Below are 12,526 nucleotides of genomic sequence, written 5' to 3' on the forward strand. Positions count from 1 at the left end.
TGTATCAGTATTATAGAGGTGTCCGTTAAGGGAGGTTTCACTGTATATATATTTCAAATTCTCAGAACCTCTCAGAATATATATGACTGAAGAGTATAATCAGAATATAACATTATCTTTCAATAATTTTGTGAAGGATATTCTGAACGGAATAGTTTCCAAACTAATACAACACATTAAAATATTTCAAGTTTACAAATCATAGAACATCATAATGAATTAAACAAAATTCTGCAATATTATCGGCGTTTAAGGGGGAAAATGTCCAAAGTTAAGACATATACAAATCGATAAATTTCACACAGCTGAAAAGATATATGAGTGAATGTAAAACTTCATGCATAGTTTTCGAGAAAATGAAGAAGAACGAATTTCTTTGTAAATCTAAAACTTGATACCGGCACCGTACGAGATACTTACAAGGAAAGTACTTAGTTTCGAACGGGTGAATACGCACAAAAAGGGTAGCGTGTGTAATGTTAGCAGCCCAGAAGCAAACAGTGATGACCGTTTTTCTGCAAGATAGTGTAAACGTCCGCAAGAGTACGACAAAGTAGAGGACGTGCCATAACTACAATTCATATGTGAAGTCTGACCCGGGCCATTTTTGAGGAAAATGATTGGGTGATGGAAAAAATGGCGAATATGTATTTATTATTTTTAGAGGCACACATTTTGAATGAAAAAGTTGTGTCCCAGACTTCCTCGGAGGGTCACAGAAAGGGTCCAACCAAAATTTTCAAATGATAAGGGGTGTCATTTAGTAATATATCATTAGGAAGGTATTGCGGGGAAAAAAATGAGGCAAGTTCCGAATCACCCTGTACAAAATGGTAGGCAGTCAAAATATCAACACAGTTGTCATGAAAGAGTCTGCAACCACCATTTTGAATAGAGTGCGCATACAGACTCGGAAATAGTTGCAGCTTGTTTCTTTTCACAATACCTTTCAAACGATATACTACTTGGCCCCCATCACCATTTGAAAATTGTGAGGTGGACTCTGTCTGGGACCCTCCGATTCATCCTGGGGCAATACGTTTTCACTTAACATGTGTGCCCTGAAAAAAAAAATAATAATACGTGTGCGCCGATGATTCCATCCACCCAACCGTTTCCGCAAAAATGGCTCGGGGTCAGACTTTATAGACGCCCTTTCGGTATAGCACGCGCTTTTTCGGACGTTTACACCAGCTTGCAGAAAAATTGATATTACTGTTTGCTTCAGTAGTGCTAACATTACACGTGCTTTTGTGTTTGTGTGTATTTGCCCATCCAGGAAAGTACGTGAGCTCGACCGAACAAATACGCATAGAAATAATAGTGTTAATAGTGTTGGTGCTCCTAAAGCGATACGGGATGTCCGTTTGTGTGCAAGATGGAGAAAACTTGCACCAATAGATAGCACTGCATAATGGCAGAGAGAGCCCATCCCAAGTCTACCGCTACAATACTCCCAACAGTGAAGCTGCAAACGCTTGTTCTTTGCGTGAGGAAAGGTTGAATATGTAGTGAGACGTCAAATGGCGCGGAGAGTGATGATCAATCCAATGAGTGTAGTACGTTTGGTTATAGTGAAAGTGCGACGCAAGCTACGTCATGAGGAAGGAATTGGTCTGGAAGATGAGACATTTGCATGTTTTCTAGAAGAATTAATTATTCAAAAATATGGAAATCAGTTAGAACCCGAAAGTCTTCGAACGTTAGAGCGCAGTGGTGAAGATTGTGAAGAGAATGAAGAGGAAAAGTGAGAACGCGTAATGACACTGTAAGCCCTGTAAGGGACAATCAAAGTAGCAAGAGTGAATACGAACCGTCGCCGAAAACGTGTAATGTTGACAGTGTGATCACACAGTTAACTGATGGCACACTAGAGAACATATTCGAGGATTATCATGGGCGCAGATTCAACTCATAAAAATTTAAAAAAAAGAAAGAAAAAAGAAAAAAACTCTCCTGCAACGATACCCGAAACTGAAGACAAAAAGCAATATTAATGCGTGTTATAATATGTAGCAAAGAAATGGCAAAACATGGCTCCGTTCAATGGAAATCGTACACTACAGTTAAAGACTATCAAGGAGGGTACCATAGCAATATTTGATGAAGCGCGAGATGTGGGAGCTAGCGTTCATTATTGGCACTTACAACTTTGAGCGATGGAAATAGCCAGAAATATTGGACTGTCGAATTTCACAGCTTCAGTAGGATTTATTACAAATTTGAAGCATCAGTGTGGAATAATATCCTGTCGAATCACTATATTACTATTACGGAAAGGAGAATTATCAAACGTTTCGGAAGCATTTGTGACGGAAGTAAATGAGCATATCAGGACGAAAAACATATCAACGGAATTTATGTGGAACTATGATCAAAGACAATTTAACTACGAACTATCGTCAGACCGTACATTGTCGAAAAAGGGAGAGAAAGATACTATCACGACGTTGCAGTCGATGCATAGTGCAACACACACACTATTGATGTTGCAGTCTCATTAGACGGACGTCTAGTGACAAATTGTATATATGCTTTCAGGAATCCAGTGATAAATTCGATGACGTGGAAGAAGGTGCACGGGACGTGGGAGAAAGGTGTCCTCCTAATGCAGTAGTGGACGCAAATGTGAGGGGAAGATGACGAAAGAACATCTTACCAATTTTTTTTTTTTTTTTTTTTTTTTTTTTTTTTGTCGGTATTAAATCCACACTTATCTGACAACGATACATCGCTCGTACTGTGTGACTCTTGGTTGGGACACAATGATGAACATATTCTCTGGGATACTAATGTGGGAAAACTTGTGAATATGAAACTAATCCCACCAAGAGCTACAAAATATACTCAACTTTCGGACTTATATTCCTTTCGCCAATACAAATTGTACGTCAGCGAGTTACTGACTACCTCCGGTTACGTTCCTGTGTGCAGCAGCTGAATTTACATGATCTGTTCTTTCTGCTGAAATTACATTCGGTCATCTACAGTCAGTTCTCGGCAGATATCTATCGACTAATGCTTCGTTACGCATGGCAGAAAGCTGGTTATGACAATTTTTAACCTTTGCAAGGTTTCAAAAGTGGAATTGATGTGGCTTTCCGTACGGACATTACAGAGTATGCTGTGTTGACATGTGATAATTGTTGTTTTGTTACCTGTGCGTTCTGTAGTCTTCCGTACTGTTTTGAAGGTTTTATGGAGAATCCTCATCTGCACTTATAGTTATGCCACGTTAACTACGTGCGCCTCCTGCTGGGATCTCTCGTGGAGGTTTTCAACATCTTGCAAACAAACGAATGTCACCATTTGCTTGAAGGTAAGGGGACTTGTTTCATCTTGTTTCTTTTCGCAATACCTTACAACGATCTACCCCCATAAATCTATGGTGCCAGTAGTATCAGAAGTGTGGATATTTCTGCAGATTCTTTATATGCAATAGTATTCAGCACAATACTTATGACCCCCTCCCCCCCACACACTTTATGCCATTCCAAATTACAGCTTTGAAAGTGTAATTTTCAGTACTTTTTCTGGTGATTTCATGTATTGATTTGCAACCCTGCATATTTATTTAGAAGCAAGAGTGTATATTTTCCGTGTAGCTCACTCTCTTCTCTAAACATTCGTTTTTATTTGGTGTTCGTCTAATTCGTAATCCTCAGCAACTAGTTTTCGTAAACGCTTGCAAATAAAAAAAAAAATGGCACTCTATCGACAAAAAAAAATGGCCGCCATTCAGGAACACTTGTACTCAGTACATACGACAATGTGAATGATGTTATTAACCTTCTCATACACAAGGTTAATCACACTCCAATTTTTAGAATTTTCGGAGATGGTCGAGCAACTACCTCTGGACCACTTCGTATGGATTGACCGTATTGTAAAATTTTCAGGAGTAATTCCAACATGGCCCGTTCTTTCTGTCCTTAATACATGATTAGATCTAGTCCCATCAACAGTCATATAAATCAGAGATTATTTTCAAGAACGCGTCTTCTCTCTGTAGGCTATTTTGTGGGAAGGGATTAAATATTTCAAAATGTAATGTACCCTGTCAATACAAAGGCAGAAAGGAAATAAATACTCCATATGATAGGATATGAGCATGAATATACAGTGCTTGTCAAAAGTTCCGGAACGGCTAAATATCTTCGTTAGAATGCGTTTTTCTGAAAATTTGATAGAAACAAAAGTTGCAGGATACCAACAGACCTATCGAAAACTCGTTCCCGCCAAAATGTGTGCGGCCCCGTGTGGGTCCTGTGGGACTGTGACTTTTCAAATCAGAGCCCCCATTTTTATTCCAAATTTGGTATCTACGGGACAAACTAAACCAAAATAAGTACTGCTCAAAGCTGTAGGATGTGAATATTAGGCCCTACAGGGCCGGAATATCTATTAGGGTGAGTAGTGTGAAATGTTCCGGAACGGCAAAATATCTTGGTTAGAATGTGTTTTTCTGAAAATTTGAAATATACAAAAGTTGGAGGATATCGATAGAACTATCGAAAACTCGTGCTCTTCAAAATGTATGTGGCCCTGTGTGGTCCCCACGGGGCCCATCTGTGATTTTTCAAATGAGAGCACCCATTTTTTTAAATTCCAAATTCGATATCTACGGAACAAACTAAATCAGAATATGTAGTGCTCAAAGCTAGTCCGAGGCCCTACAGCCTCAGTTTTCACTGGAAATTGTTCTGCACGAAAATATGTGAACATACTGTCGTGCTCAGTTCTGTTTTGTTTCGGACGATGGGTCCCAAAGTGCTCAAAAGTGGGTTAATGATGAAATGTCCCAGGATTCTGAATTTGCTAAATGGAATCACGCGAAACGTACTGACAAGTAAATTCGTAAGTCATGAAAGTAGATACTACGTGGTTGGTATAGGACACTACTCTTAAAAATCTTCTGAAACTTGCCTGTAAAATGCAAAGCAATCATAGCTTTCTGGGCATTTCCAGTAACTTTGATAAAACAAAATACAGCCAGCATTTAGTTTTCAGGAATACTGGGAGAAAGAGAAATTAATACGGCAACTTTGAATAAGGTTTGAACTTGAGTTGATAAATTACAAGTCCAGGGTCCTATTGATTTCACTACATTTCCAAACAGAGAATATCAGATCCAAACAGTATTGAAGCTCGGAAGTGCGTTGTCTGAACGTCAAGAACATAAACTGCATTAAGCATACGACTTAAGTCACATTTTAATCATATTTGCAAATGTTATCTAGAGATCGAATTTGTCATTCACTGAAAAATATTTCCAAATTCTGTAAAAATAATGAGTAATCACGATGGCAGCAGCAAATACTAGATCAGAATTGCATCGACGGCTTCGATAAGAAACAGTTTTCGCAATCTGCACACGTATAAAACTGACAACTGGATCCATACGACAACTCTCTGCAATGTTCCTTTATGTAAATGAAAACATGTAATACCAACACTTGTACAAAACTTTACTGACGTGAGAGTTCATAACAACGTGTACACATTTTTGACAGTGTATAGAAGCCCTACAAATCCCAAGTTTGCTTTATTAAATGCTAGTCCCTAGTAGTCATAGTAGATTCCGATGCTAGGAAAGTATTACAGTACAGTATGTACTTATATGTAGGGCTCCACACTACAAGGTGATTATAGAACATTGGCTGTTGGGGTTGTCAAAAATGAATTCGACGTCGCAAAATCATGTCATGTCTAACAACTACAGAATGAGTTGCTATGCAAGCCTAAGTGGGAAGAAATTCTAAGGGGATCAACAATATTGTTCCTCTAAAATGCACATCATATCCTGCTGGCTGTGTCTACATGCAGCCTGTTATGTACTGTACAAGATGTCACTACAGAGACAGGGACCCCAAGGCAGTCTTGGGAAGTAACGTAACGCAAGTATCGCGTTACATTTTTTCCAAAGTAACTGTAACGGTAACGCGTTATAAATTTTTAAGTAATGTACCTAGTTTGCGTTACTTTTTCGCGTTACATTTCGGATGAGTAACTACAATATGTTTTTTTTTTTGGGGGGGAAGAAATGTTTCTTTCCTGTAAGTGAATTTCTCAGAATGGAACAATGGAGCATGAACGATGTCAGTGACCGACAATTCCTGCACTGTTCGCCTTTTCCCGTTTCGCCTTATTACCTCTAGCAATGAAGTTAGCATGTAAAACCTGTTATCACTTTTCATCTTAATGCAAGGCGGAACGGGAAATCTCGATGTACATTTTCCCGTTTCGCCTTACGAACTTAACGTTGGTAGGCTTGCAAATACATTCATAGATACAATTTGATTTGTTTATTTACATAACAAAATATAGTGCCACTTGCTGAGATGAGGACAGCCTCAGGGAAATCACGTGTACTGATTGCAAGCACCTGGAAGATTTTGTCTTAGATTTTGACAGCTCCAAATCAATACATTCAGTGAGTGAACTACGAGTGCATTAGTACTGGTAGTCTATTTTACTTTGAATGGAGAACGAAAATATTTTATCGTTCGAACATTTGAAAGAATACTTTTTCTTAAAAGCTGAAGATGATGGTGAACAGCAGTGGCGTTCCGGGCTTAAGCTCCCCCCCCCCCGAAATCTTACTTACTATAGCAAAGTATATAAAATATCTTGCAGAATTTTCACATTTTCAAGCAAAGCCGCACCAAAATAAAATCGAGTACGCCACTGCTGAACAGAATTTAAAAGTAAAGTGGTGCCCCGGCGGGAAATATTTATAAACAATTAGGGCAGCGTTTCCCAACCTTTTTCAACTTGCGGCACACTACGGGTGTAACTTGAATTCTCGCGGCACACTCATTAAGATATTATTATTATTATTATTTGTAAACATAAAACACCTTGGTAATTTTTTCTGTGATTACTGATATCTTTTTCACAGACAAGAAGGTTCGATCACTGGTTTCCATCCGTGGTAAATCATTATGCTTATTTTTCATTTAATTTAAAAATAGAAAACAATTACAATGAAATATGACTCAGGTTTATAAAAATACACTTTCTCTTCGAAAATTGTATCCAACCTTTCACTAAGAAGGAAGATTACTAAATAACGAACGAACAAACAAATCTCTTGTACTTTTAAAACACAAATGAGGGTAATTTGTATGCAGGTTTGCTTTCTGGAAATGATTAAATAATATTTTAAAATTTCAAGTTACGAAATAGTCTGCAACAATAATGGTGATAACAATTGTAACAAATACCTTTTTAACATTAAAAATGTTCAGAATAGTAACACAGTATGGAACTTAAAATTATAGATTCATAGTAGACGCTCAAAGTAATGTGAAACACAAATATACATTTTTCCTCACAAATATAATGTGAGACACAATGTCTTGCAATTTGATTGCAACAGAATTAATAATTATGTTTCGATTTCCTCGGTTTCACCGGTTGGGAAACGCTGAATTAGGGTGTCATAATGAACGACATTCAGTAAGGGTTTAATATGAATAAACGGTGTTCTGATGAGCAGGCCTACATTATTGATGTAATGTTGATGGTATGTAATATTAGGGTTTTTTAACGATCAGTTTGCATATCCTAAAGTCCCGTTGATTATAGAGTTTGGAACAACTAGCTTTAAAAAGCATGTATCGATTTTAGAGTTATTGGCAATTTTGATTCACCCCCAGTTCATGTGTTCTCATTTTGTCAGTTGTAGTGTAATGTTTCTTCATATTCTGTATTTTTAATTTTATATAGCAATATTGTTATTATTATATAATTAGTTTAGCAGAATAATAATAAGCAACCATTTTTTCTAATGCATAGGGATGGGCACGAGTTAAGCTAAAACTCGACTCGAATCCAAGTCGAGTTTCGAGTCGAGTCAAAAGTAATATTCTTGAGTCGAGTTCCGAACCGATTCACTGTTTTTGGCGTCGAGTTTCGAGTCGAGTCGAGTTTGATAAGTGGCTCTCTCGTTTTAACTCGTTTTGAAATCATGGGCTGATTACACTGGAAAGCGAAAGCCATGAGAAATGTAAGCTAAGCAGTAATATGGAATACTTTTAGTGTTGTTCACGAGAGGGGACACTGCTCGCATCTCGTCTCGTCCCGATAGCGAGACTACAAGAGATTTTTTACAACAAGCTTAGCTCGGCTCGGCTTGACTAAGCCGATGGTTCGAGCCGGCTCGCTTGGGGTGAACCATCGGCTCGAGCTGGCTTGGTTGGGATAAGCCATCTGCTCGGTTCGACTCAACTGAGCGAAGAGCTCTAGCCGACTCGGTTGGGTGAGTTGTTGGCTCAGCTCACTTCTCGGTTTGAGTCGATAGTGAATGAGCTGTGAGCCGATCTGCTCGAGTCGTTGACAATTCTAAACCCGGGCCGAGCAGTTTTGAAGATATTTGGCCAGTGCCCTATAACTTTTAACAACGTTTAGCTCGAGCCCGAATACTCAACCTAGACCCTCAACCCAAATACAGAAGCTCGTGAACAATGTCCTTTACTCCAAGACTTCACGACTACCGAGGTTGGCAATCAACTACTTTTTTAGTATTTATATATAAACCGCCTATCTTTCATGTTTATACACAGTGTTGTTATAATAATAATAATAATAATAATAATAATAATAATAATAATAATAATAATAATAATAATAATAATAATAATAATAAAAGAAGAAGAAAAAGAAAAAGAAGTTGTAGTAGTAGTAGTACCATTGATAATAATTATATTGTCTATGTAAGATACTTGAAGAGAGTACTCGAAACTATATACCAGATTTGACTCGACTCGACTCGAAACTCGATCCGAATTCGAGTCGAGTTGGAGGAAATTTTTCAAGCTGAGTTCTCGGGTCGAGCTCAAAGATATCTGTTTCTAGTCGAATCGAGTTTCAAAGAAAACTTGCTCGAATTCACTCGTGCCCTACGAGTAACGCAGTATGGTATTTTAGTCAATGTTACATTACATTAAAATGTTGATATAGTTGTCAAGTAAAAATTTGTCCTTGTATTTACATAAATCGATTCAGAACGTTCAATAATAATAATAATAATAATAATAATAATAATAATAATAATAATAATAATAATAATAATAATAATAATAATAATAATAGCGGTAGTAATTGCAGTACGGAAAACTGAAGTAATAAGATTTTTCCACATATTCAAAGTTTCGGACCTAAAAATAACGCGTTACTTTCGAAGTAAAGTAACAGTTACTTTTTTGAGGCAAGTAACGTGTTACTAACGCGTTACATTTTAAGAGAAAGTAAAGTAACTTGTAACGCGTTACATTTTTACAAGTAACTTACCCAACACTGCCCCAAGGTTTGTCACTCCTTAGTATTTTTCGACTCCAAACCCTCTCTGTTGCAAATGTTGTGTTTGCATTTAAAAAATGTGTTTGCATTTAATTACGTGTTCGAATTGATGTCCTTCTGTGACCTGACAATAACCCAGACGTAAATAAAACTCATCCATGATTGCAGCTAACATATCTGATGTAATTTAGCTTGAAATATTTACTATACTTTCCTTCAGTTGTTCAATATTATCAGATTTCTGTTCATACGCTTTGCTTTCCAGATATCCCCAGTACAAAACGTCAAGCGGAGTTAGATCAGGAGACCTAGGTGGCCATTCTATGGCCTTACTCTATCACCATTCTATGATATGACCTTACTCTATCACCAAAACATAAGAATGGCATCATAAGAATAGTAACTCTTTCTCTTTCGGCAAAATTCATTGTGTCTAATAGAATGCAATTGCAGAAACTATTCAGAGGTGAAGACACCAATAATTACGTAAATACACACTTGAATTCTTCTAAACCTTCATTCTTAATCTGTGCCTGTCTGCACTCTATTCTCTTTACCAATCATACACCACAATTAGACTAATTTTGTTTTAATACATCAAGTTTGCAGAACATATTTATGACCTATAACACACTTCCACCTTGTTAGTACAGGGGCACCTACTTGCAAAATAACACTTCGGTTTCCTAGTGCCCATAGGGTCTAAACATTTTCATTTTCCTACCAGCCCAACAATCCTGTTGATTTTCATGCAATTTTTGTAACTTAGAAGTTTTCAGAAAACGCATAGTAACCGAGATATTTAGCCCTTCCGAAACTTTTCACACTACTCACCCTAATAGTCTTTCCGGCAATGTAGGGCCTGGTACTCACATCCTACAGCTCTGAGCAGTACATATTATGATTTAGTTTGTTCTGTAGATATCGAATTTGGAATTTAAAAAAATGGAAGCTCTCATTTAAAATAAAAATCATAGATGGGTCCTGTGGAGCCCAAACAGGGCCGCATATATTTTGACAGACACGGGCTTCCGATAGGTCTGTTGATGTCCTGCATCTTTTGTATGTTTCAAGTTTTCAGAAAAAAAAAAATCTAATCGGGGTATTTAGCTCTTCCGGAACTTTTTAAACTACTCACCATAATAGTCCTTCCGGCCCTGTAGGCCTGGTATTTACACCTTAAGCTTTGAGCCCTACATATTCTGATTTAGTTTGTTCCGTAAATACCGAATTTGGAATTTAAAAAAAATGGGGGCTCTCATTGAAAAATCACAGATTGGCCCCGTGGGGACCACAGAGGGCCGCACACATTTTGAAAGGCGCGGGCATCCGCTTGTTCTATTGATATCCTGGAACTTTTGTATCTTTTAAATTTTCAGAAAAACGCACTCTAACCAAGATATTTAGCCGTTCCGGAACTTTTCACAGTACTCACCCGAATAGATTTCCGGCCCTGTAGGGCCTAATATTCACATCCCACAGCTTTAAGCAGCACATATTCTGATTTAGTTTGTTCCGTAGATACTGAATTTGGAATAAAAAGATGGGGGCTCTAATTTGAAAATCACAGATAGGCCCCGTGGAGCCCACACAGGTCGCACACATTTTGACGGGAACGAGTTTTCGATAGGTCTGTTGATATCCTGCAACTTTTATATCTTTCAAATTTCCAGAAAAACGCATTCTAACGAATATATTTAGCCGTTCCGGAACTTTTGAAAAGCATTGTATAAATAAAGCTGGAATAGGTTCGCCATATTAAAAAAATCCTAAATGAATCGAAAATATGTTTTGGGCATATTTCAGTAAAGTATCTACTATTAGGGCTTCGAGAAATATAATTTCAAAAACTGAAAATAATTTTAGGTAGGGCCTATTACTGTTGGCTTACCATCTCAACAAAATATATTTCCATTTCCCTAAGATAAAGGTAATTTGGGCCTTACTTGAGCAAAACACAATTAGGGTTCATAAAATTACTAAAATATTTATTAAGGTTTTAAATTTTAGGGGACTTAGTTACAATTTTAGGAGGCCCAACTTCATAATTTTCTAGGGGAACCAAATATTAATGCTTGTCCTTCCACAAGAAGTTCTCAGTTACAGCGCTACAAACAATTGAACCGCTAAGCGTGCAGATATATCATTTAGAGCAGCGGTTCCCAACCTCTTTTGTCTGACGACACAATTTACTGAACGCACATAACATCGCAACACATTTATTTGATTTTTTTTACTAATAATCATATAAATTATAAGACTATAGGCCTACGTTTCAATAAACTAGTGATTCTATGGAGTACGGAGTGTTATTAATGCCGCTGGAAGCGTTTACTGTTACAGTTTGTCTCGGAGTTGATTTTACTAATTATTAAATGATTCATAATTTTTAAATTCTAAAATCTCGAAACACGCCAGTGTATCGCGACACATCGGTTGGGCATCACTGATCTAGAGGGATGATCGTCCGCACCAGGGACACAGGGGAGCAGTTCCCATCCTGGATTTTCGAAGTATGTTTAGTTCTTGGAAAAAATGAAATGAAATCTTTTTTTACGTCCCACAATTATGTCGGGTAGGCTAAAGGAGATGGTCATGATTAGAAATGAAGGGTGGAATGAAGAATGTCAGGGGAAACGAAATCACAAGAAAACCCATGCACACGGTATTTCTCCACCACAAAGTTCACTTGACATGAGCTAGGATCGAACCAGGGTTCAGTTCTTGGAATTATACAATTATCTCTCACATACTATATTACTTAACTGTAGCTAATAACGATATATGAGTAAATAATTGTTGTTTTATATTATGTATGTGCATGCGTGCATCGGTGGTGTGTCGGTCTTCCCCCACCTCTTGAAATACTTCTGCTGGCGTCCCTGTCTAAAGGGTTCAAGAAGGCTTGAGTTGAGATATACGAATATTCATAATTTCAGCTGTCAAACATAAGAATATGGAAATAAAAAATGCCTATTCCTCTCGCTACTCCCTAGGGGTCCCGACCCCAAGGTTGAGAAAATCTGGCACCAAAAAAAATGAAACCACACATTTGTTGGTGCCCCTTCCCGAACAAACCCTGAAATGACGCTACTGTAAAATAGAAGTCTCCAGGGACCACTTAATACATAGTTACCTAATTTGTGAAGATATGCTTATTATGCCTATTTCTCCCATCAGAACGATCCAGTTATTTAATATATTTGACCGTAGCGGGATACAT

The sequence above is a fragment of the Thermobia domestica genome, chromosome 8 (genome assembly GCF_964235325.1).
Source record: "Thermobia domestica chromosome 8, izTheDome1.hap1.1, whole genome shotgun sequence".
Classification (NCBI taxonomy): Eukaryota; Metazoa; Arthropoda; class Insecta; order Zygentoma; family Lepismatidae; genus Thermobia; species Thermobia domestica.